The sequence below is a fragment of the Mauremys reevesii genome, linkage group 1 (assembly GCF_016161935.1).
Source record: "Mauremys reevesii isolate NIE-2019 linkage group 1, ASM1616193v1, whole genome shotgun sequence".
NCBI lineage: Eukaryota > Metazoa > Chordata > Testudines > Geoemydidae > Mauremys > Mauremys reevesii.
In genome coordinates this window covers 11,026,512-11,033,429 of record NC_052623.1, presented here as the reverse complement: position 1 = coordinate 11,033,429, position 6,918 = coordinate 11,026,512, and the positions used below count along the sequence as shown (strand labels likewise).

Below are 6,918 nucleotides of genomic sequence, written 5' to 3'. Positions count from 1 at the left end.
TGCAACCTATATGGAGCTACTATAAGGTGGGTGCAAAACTGGTTGGAAAACCATTCCCAGAGAGTAGTTATCAGTGGTTCACAGTCATGCTGGAAGGGAATAACGAGCGGGGTCCTACAGGGATCCGTTCTGCGTATGGTACTGTTGAATATCTTCATCAATGACTTAGATAATGTCATAGAGCATACACTTTTAAGTTTGCGGATCATATCATGCTGAGAGGTGTTGCAATTGCTTTGGAGGATAGGATTAAAAATCAAAATGAGCTGGAAAAACTGGAGAAATGCTCTGAAGTAACTAGGATGAAGTTCAATAAAGACAAATGCAAAGTACTTCACTCAGGAAGGAATAATCAGTTGCACACATACAAATGGGAAATGACTGCCTAGGAAGGAGTACTGTGGAAAGGGATTTGGTCATAGTGGCTTGGCCGTTCTTATATTCTTATTACAGTTGTCATCTACACACACTGACCTCAGTTAACTCCCAGGAGATGCAGGTTTCCATCGCACAATGCAGGACAAAAGGCCCCCACAAAGACGAAGTCCATCCAGAAGATGGCTGCTACAGCCCAGAGTGCGTGAAATCCTACCTCCTCCATGGGGCAGCCCCACAACTAACGCTGCTCCAAAAGTGAGGAATGAAGCCTGGGGAGAGTGCTGATTCAGTGCTTCCACAAGGCTCAGCCATCACCTGCCCCTGCCCAGAAGGAGATGCTCTTTACACCCTTCTAAGGCATAGTGATGACCCCATTTGTGACCCCATCTCAGGGTTCTACTGAACCTTCCATTTCTCTTGCATTTAAACCCTTCTGGGATGTTGACTAAAGCCATTCAGACATTGGACTACTTGTTGTTTGAGGTCCCCAAAACTGGAACTGGGGGTACAGTTGTGGTCCAGCTCTGAGGGGAAGCAGCAGTGAGAAGAGCATAGAGAAAAGGTCCTTGTGCGCAGCTTGAGCAAAGCCTGGGAGAGCTGTAGAAAAGACGGCCATTTTGAACTGGTTCCTGCGGTGAATGAAGCTGGGGAGGCCCAGGAGCTAGTGGAGGCCAGTGTGACGGGGCTATAATTCTCCGTATGGGATAAGGCAGACAGGGGCATTCTGCATGCACTGGGGTCCAGAGAGGAACAACCTGCAGCGACAAAACGTTTTCATTGCCGACACTAACCTGCTGTGTGGTTTCAATTCCAGCATCCGAAATGGTCCTGGAAACCGGCCGTGCACCATGTCATGCTACAATCACTCCACCCCCTCCAGCTTCCTCCTAATGGGCATTCCAGGGCTGGAGGCCACCCACTTCTGGATCGCCTTCCCTTTCTGTGCCATGTACGTTGTGGCCCTGCTGGGGAACTTCACCCTCCTCTTTGTGATCACAACAGAGCCGAGTCTGCACTTGCCCATGTACTACTTCCTCTGCATGCTGGCCGGCATCGACCTGGTACTCACCACCTCCACCGTGCCCAAGATCCTGAGCATCTTCTGGTTCCGCTCCCATGAAATCGGCTTTGAGTGTTGCGTGGCCCAGATGTTCTTCATCCACAGCTTCTCTGCCATGGAATCGGGGGTACTGCTGGCCATGGCCTTCGACCGCTACGTCGCCATCTGCAAGTCATTGCACTACACCACCATCCTCACCAACACCGTCATCGCCAAGATTGGGCTGGCCGTCTTTGTGCGGGGCATCGGGCTGATGACCCCCTTGACATGCATGGTCAGCCGACTGCCCTACTGAGGTCCCAGGGTCATCTCCCATTCCTACTGCGAGCACATGTCTGTGGTGAAGCTGGCCTGTGGGGACATCACGCCCAACTATGTCTACGGGATAATGGCCGCAACCTTTGTGGTGGGCTCAGACTCCATCTTCATCGCCATCTCCTACATCCTGATCCTCCGGGCCGTCCTCAGCCTTTCCTCCAGGGATGCGTGCCTGAAATCCTTCAGCACCTGCGGCTCCCACGTGTGTGTCATCCTGGTCTTCTACACCCCAGCGCTGTTCTCCTTCTACACGCAGCGCTGGGGCCAGAATATCCCCACGCACATCCACATCCTGCTGGCAGACCTCTACCTCTTGGTGCCGCCCATGCTGAACCCCATCATATACGGAATGAAGACCAAGCAGATCAGGGGCCGGGTGCTGAGGCCATTCTATCCAAATGCTGAGGTCAGAATTAACTTCTGCTAAAAATAATTACTTGTGTTCATGGTGATTCTGTTCTTCTGGGTCTTGGCCAGGATTGTCAACCTAGCTGGAAGGGAGGAAGCACCAGAACGTTCATGAGAGAGCATCTTCTTGTGGGATTTCCAGCCCGAGAGTCTCCAAGGTTCCTTTTACACTGAATATCACCAATGCTCCTTTTCCCCACAGCACCTGGTAAAAGACTGTTCCCACCTCAGAGGCCAAGTTCTACACATGAATCTCTCTCTCCATCCCTCCACCTATCCCTCCTTCCAACCATCTAGCATCAATCTGCATATCTACGTATCTGATAGCCTTGAATGGCTGCCCAAGAGTGGCTGCTGTTGACTCCAACTAGCACCTCTGTGTGTGTTCAAGCGTAGAATTCCCCCTGGATGTATATTGTATCTTTCCACCATAGCTTGCGACTTTACTTGCGCTGTTACCGAAAAACTTAACTCGGCTGTGTTGTGAGTGGAAGGCTAAAAAACATCACCCTACATTGCTCAGGGGTGTTGTTTTTGTGAATCTCAGCCCTGCAAGTTACTCAGAAGCTATTTTAAAAAATCTTAACAATGTCCTGACAGTCTCCTTCTTCCACTTGTAATGTCACCTTGTCTCAAACTTTTTGATCACCTGTTTTTTGTGTCTTCCTCACCTTTATGTCTGTTTCATGACAATGTTAAAGACAAATTTAAGAGAGAAACTGTATAGTGCACAGTATGCACAATCACAAGAGCAATGAAAAATGAAATGATTAAAACGTGCCATTTGGAAATTGTGGGAATACTGATAGTGTACAAGGCCCATTGCACTATCCCTTGTTATTATTATTCATTAATATTGGTATTTGCACAGGGTGTCTCAGCAGAGCTCACAATGGATATGGAAAGGGGTGAAACCAAAGCTGGAATTAGAAGGTATGAGAAAGCCTTTGTCTCTCTGCCACCCTCCAGTGCTGCACACCAGTATCTGAGCACACTCCTACTCAGTGGATTTAAGAGTCACTTTCCAAGCCCCCGCTGAGGTGAACAAAACTCCATTAATCCTCTCTGGACAGGTTCTCCCTTCTCTAGCCCTCATCGCTGCTGTATGAGATGCAGGACTCCATTTTAACTATGATGAATATCATCAGCTATTCCCGCGGAACTTAGGCCAGACAACTGGAAATAGCACCAGACCTGCTCCGCCTCATGCATCTGTCACATGGAAACCAGCACTAGGAAAATGAGGCCTTTTGGAAGTGGAAATGCTCTGCCTGTAACACACACAAGAGTAACCCAAGGCACTCAGAACCTGTCTGCCTTGACATCATTATTGTCCCCACTGGTTTTCTACTGTCCACCCAACCGCATGTTTAATTTTTGATGGATGGTAACATGATAGGACACTCCTGTCAATCCAGGTTGGGACAATTGATGTGCCTTGAGAATGGGGGCATGGAGAAAGCAGCAGAAGGAAAGTGAGATACTCATTCCTGCATGTATCTGATGCTTAATGAAGGAGGAAGTTCCCATCACTGGACGGGTCAGGAAGTGCTGTGGTTGCTGGATAGAGCCTGGCCCTGGGAACTAAGTGCTGGTGGGAGAACCCCAGGTTTGTTAAGTGGATCCCCAATACCAACCTACATTCCTGAGAATACCCTGCTTGACTCCTTCTAGGCCCAGACCCCTTGGTTCCCTCCCACAAGCCCTGAGGAGGCAGGAGTTAGCACCAGGCAGAAATGCTGCACTCAGCTAAAAACCAACAATTGAATCTGGGCAGAGACGAGCCCTCGGGCAGTGAAAGGGACCATTCAGGGGCCCCTGTGTGGAGTCACAAACACTGTCCTCCCTTCAGCTCCAGCACAAGTACAGAGTCCCCAGTGCCTCAATATACAGCCTAATACTCACTAATGCGACTGAGAGTATGTCTACACTGGAACATAAACCTGGGCTTGAGCCCAGGCTCAGGGCTAATCCCCCGTTGCATTTACACTTTAATTGTGCTAACTCAGGGCTTGGACCCATGGTCTCAGGATCCTGCAGGGCTGGAGGGTCCGAGCTCGAGTCAAGCTGGGACCCAGGGTATGAGCCCCATTGCTTTGCAGTGGAGCTGCAGCCCTGCTTACCTCATGTCCCAGGAGTCCATTGGAAGTATCCCACAATTCCATGGGACAACTTCCTTAGTCTTTTCTAGCCTAAAAATCTACAAGCCACTCTACTGAAAACAGAAGACACCCCTGACCTCGGACAAACAGCAGCGTTAACCCATTCTCTTCTGATCACCAGTCTGCAAACACACTGTCAGAGAGCCCCTACGCTTATAGAATCTTTTTAATTTTAAGAATAAATGAAATGTACAAACATCAAGAAATGGAACTGTGCACCAACATTGGGTGGATCAGCATTTAACAGTGTTATAGCAGGTGACAACTGTACAATGTTAACCCTCGCCCCTTGTCATAAACAGATAGTTAAGGGTTAATGTCTCTTTTACCTGTAAAGGGTTAAGAAGCTCAGTAAACCTGGCTGACACCTGACCAGAGGACCAATAAGGGGACAAGATACTTTCAAATCTTTGTGAAGGGAAGTCTTTGTTTTGTGTTCTTTGTTTGGGGGTTGTTTGCTCTTGGGACTAAGAGGGACCAGACATCAATCCAGGCTCTCCAAATCTTTCTGAATCAGTCTCTCATGTTTCAAACTTGTAAGTAATAGCAGGCAAGGCGTGTTAGTCTTATTTTTGTTTTCTCAACTTGTAAATGTTCCTTTTTTGCTGAGAGGATTTTACCTCTGTTTGCTGTAACTTTAAACCTAAGACTAGAGGGGGTTCCTCTGATCTATATGAATCTGATTACCCTGTAAAGTATTTTCCATCCTGATTTTACAGAGATAATTTTTGCCTTTCTTTCTTTAATTAAAGCTTTCTTTTTAAGAACCTGATTGATTTTTTCCTTGTGTTAAGATCCAAGGGGATTGGATCTGGACTCACCAGGAATTGGAGGGGGAAGGGAGGGGGGATGGTTAAATTCTCCTTGTGTTAAGATCCAAGGGTTTGGATCGGTGTTCACCAGGAACTTGGTGAAAAAGCCTCTCAAGGCTGCCCAGGGGGGACAGAAAGTGATCCAGACACTGAAATTTCTGGATGGTGGCAGTGTTACCAGATCTAAACTAGTAATTAAGCTTAGAAATGTCCATGCAGATCCCCACATCTGTATCCTAAAGTTCAGAGTGGGGGAGGAACCTTGACACCCCTTTAGTTCAAAAGTTGGCTTTTCTTGCCTTTGCCCCTGGGAACTGCAGCAAAACAGTTTTATTCAATATAAATAACAATATCAATAACAGTTTTATTCAACTGGGGCCAGTTTTATTCAATATCTTCATTAACGATCTGGAGGATGGTGTGGACTGCACCCTTAGCAAGTTTGCAGATGACACTAAACTGGGAGGAGTGGTTGATACGCTGGAGGGTAGGGACAGGATACAGAGGGACCTAGACAAATTAGAGGATTGGGCCAAAAGAAATATGATGAGGTTCAACAAGGACAAGTGCAGAGTCTTGCACTTGGGATGGAAGAATCCCAGGTACTGCTACAGACTAGGGACCGAATGGCTGGGCAGCAGTTCTGCAGAAAAGGACCTAGGGGTTACGGTGGACGAAAAGCTGAATATGAGTCAACAGTGTGCCCTTGTTGCCAAGAAGGCTAATGGCATTTTGGGTTGTATAAGTAGGGGCATTTTCAGCAGATCGAGGGAAGTGATCATTCCCCTCTATTCAGCACTGGTGAGGCCTCATCTGGAGTACTGTGTCCAGTTTTGGGCCCCACACTACAAGAAGGATGTGGATAAATTGGAGAGAGTCCAGCGGAGGGCAACAAAAATGATTAGGGGGCTGGAACACATGACTTATGAGGAGAGGCTGAGGGAACTGGGATTGTTTAGTCTGCAGAAGAGAAGAATGAGGGGGGGATTTGATAGCTGCTTTCAACTACCTGAAATGGGATTCCAAAGAGGATGGATCTACACTGTTCTCAGTGGTAGAAGATGACAGAACAAGGAGTAATGGTCTCAAGTTGCAGAGGGGAAGGTTTAGGTTGGATATTAGGAAAAACTTTTTCACTAGTAGGGTGGTGAAGAACTGGAATGGGTTACCTAGGGAGGTGGTGGAATCTCCTTCCTTAGAGGTTTTTAAGGTCAGGCTTGACAAAGCCCTGGCTGGGATGGTTTAGTTGGGTTTGGTCCTGCTTTGAGCAGGGGGTTGGACTGGATGACCTCCTGAGGTCCCTTCCAACCCTGAGATTCTATGATTCTATGAAAATGAGAGAGGCAATGAATGTCCAATGGCATTTTCAATTGATAAAATAGCAAGCCTTGTCAGTCGCTTGTCAGACACCATCAACCAAAGATATGTTTTAATGAGCCCAAGCTTCAAAAGGTGTGCTCACCACTCACGACCAGAGATGTCCCTTGGGTAGGGTGAATCGGGGCAACCACTCCAGGCCCCGCACTTTGGGGGGTCCCATGGGCCGGTGTGATTGGCCGGTGTGGTCGGTCCCAGAAGACAAATCCATCACTTCCACCCCGGGCCCCGCACCCCGCTAGGGACGGCCCTGCTCACGACTGTGACTGGCAGTGTGAGCAGAATCCTCAAAGCTCTCCACACATTAGGAGAAGTGTCTTTCAGCTCTGCCTCATGAATGAATTGGAGAACTTGGAGTGGAGAGCGCTTGCCATGTACCAAAATGTAATGGATGTTGTCCAAT

At 48.0% G+C, this 6,918-nt stretch overlaps 1 pseudogene; it reads left to right on the top strand.

Moving 5' to 3' along the window:
* Window positions 1–1,226: 1,226 nt before the first annotated feature.
* LOC120395305 lies at window positions 1,227–2,415 on the top strand (annotated as a pseudogene).
* Window positions 2,416–6,918: the final 4,503 nt, after the last annotated feature.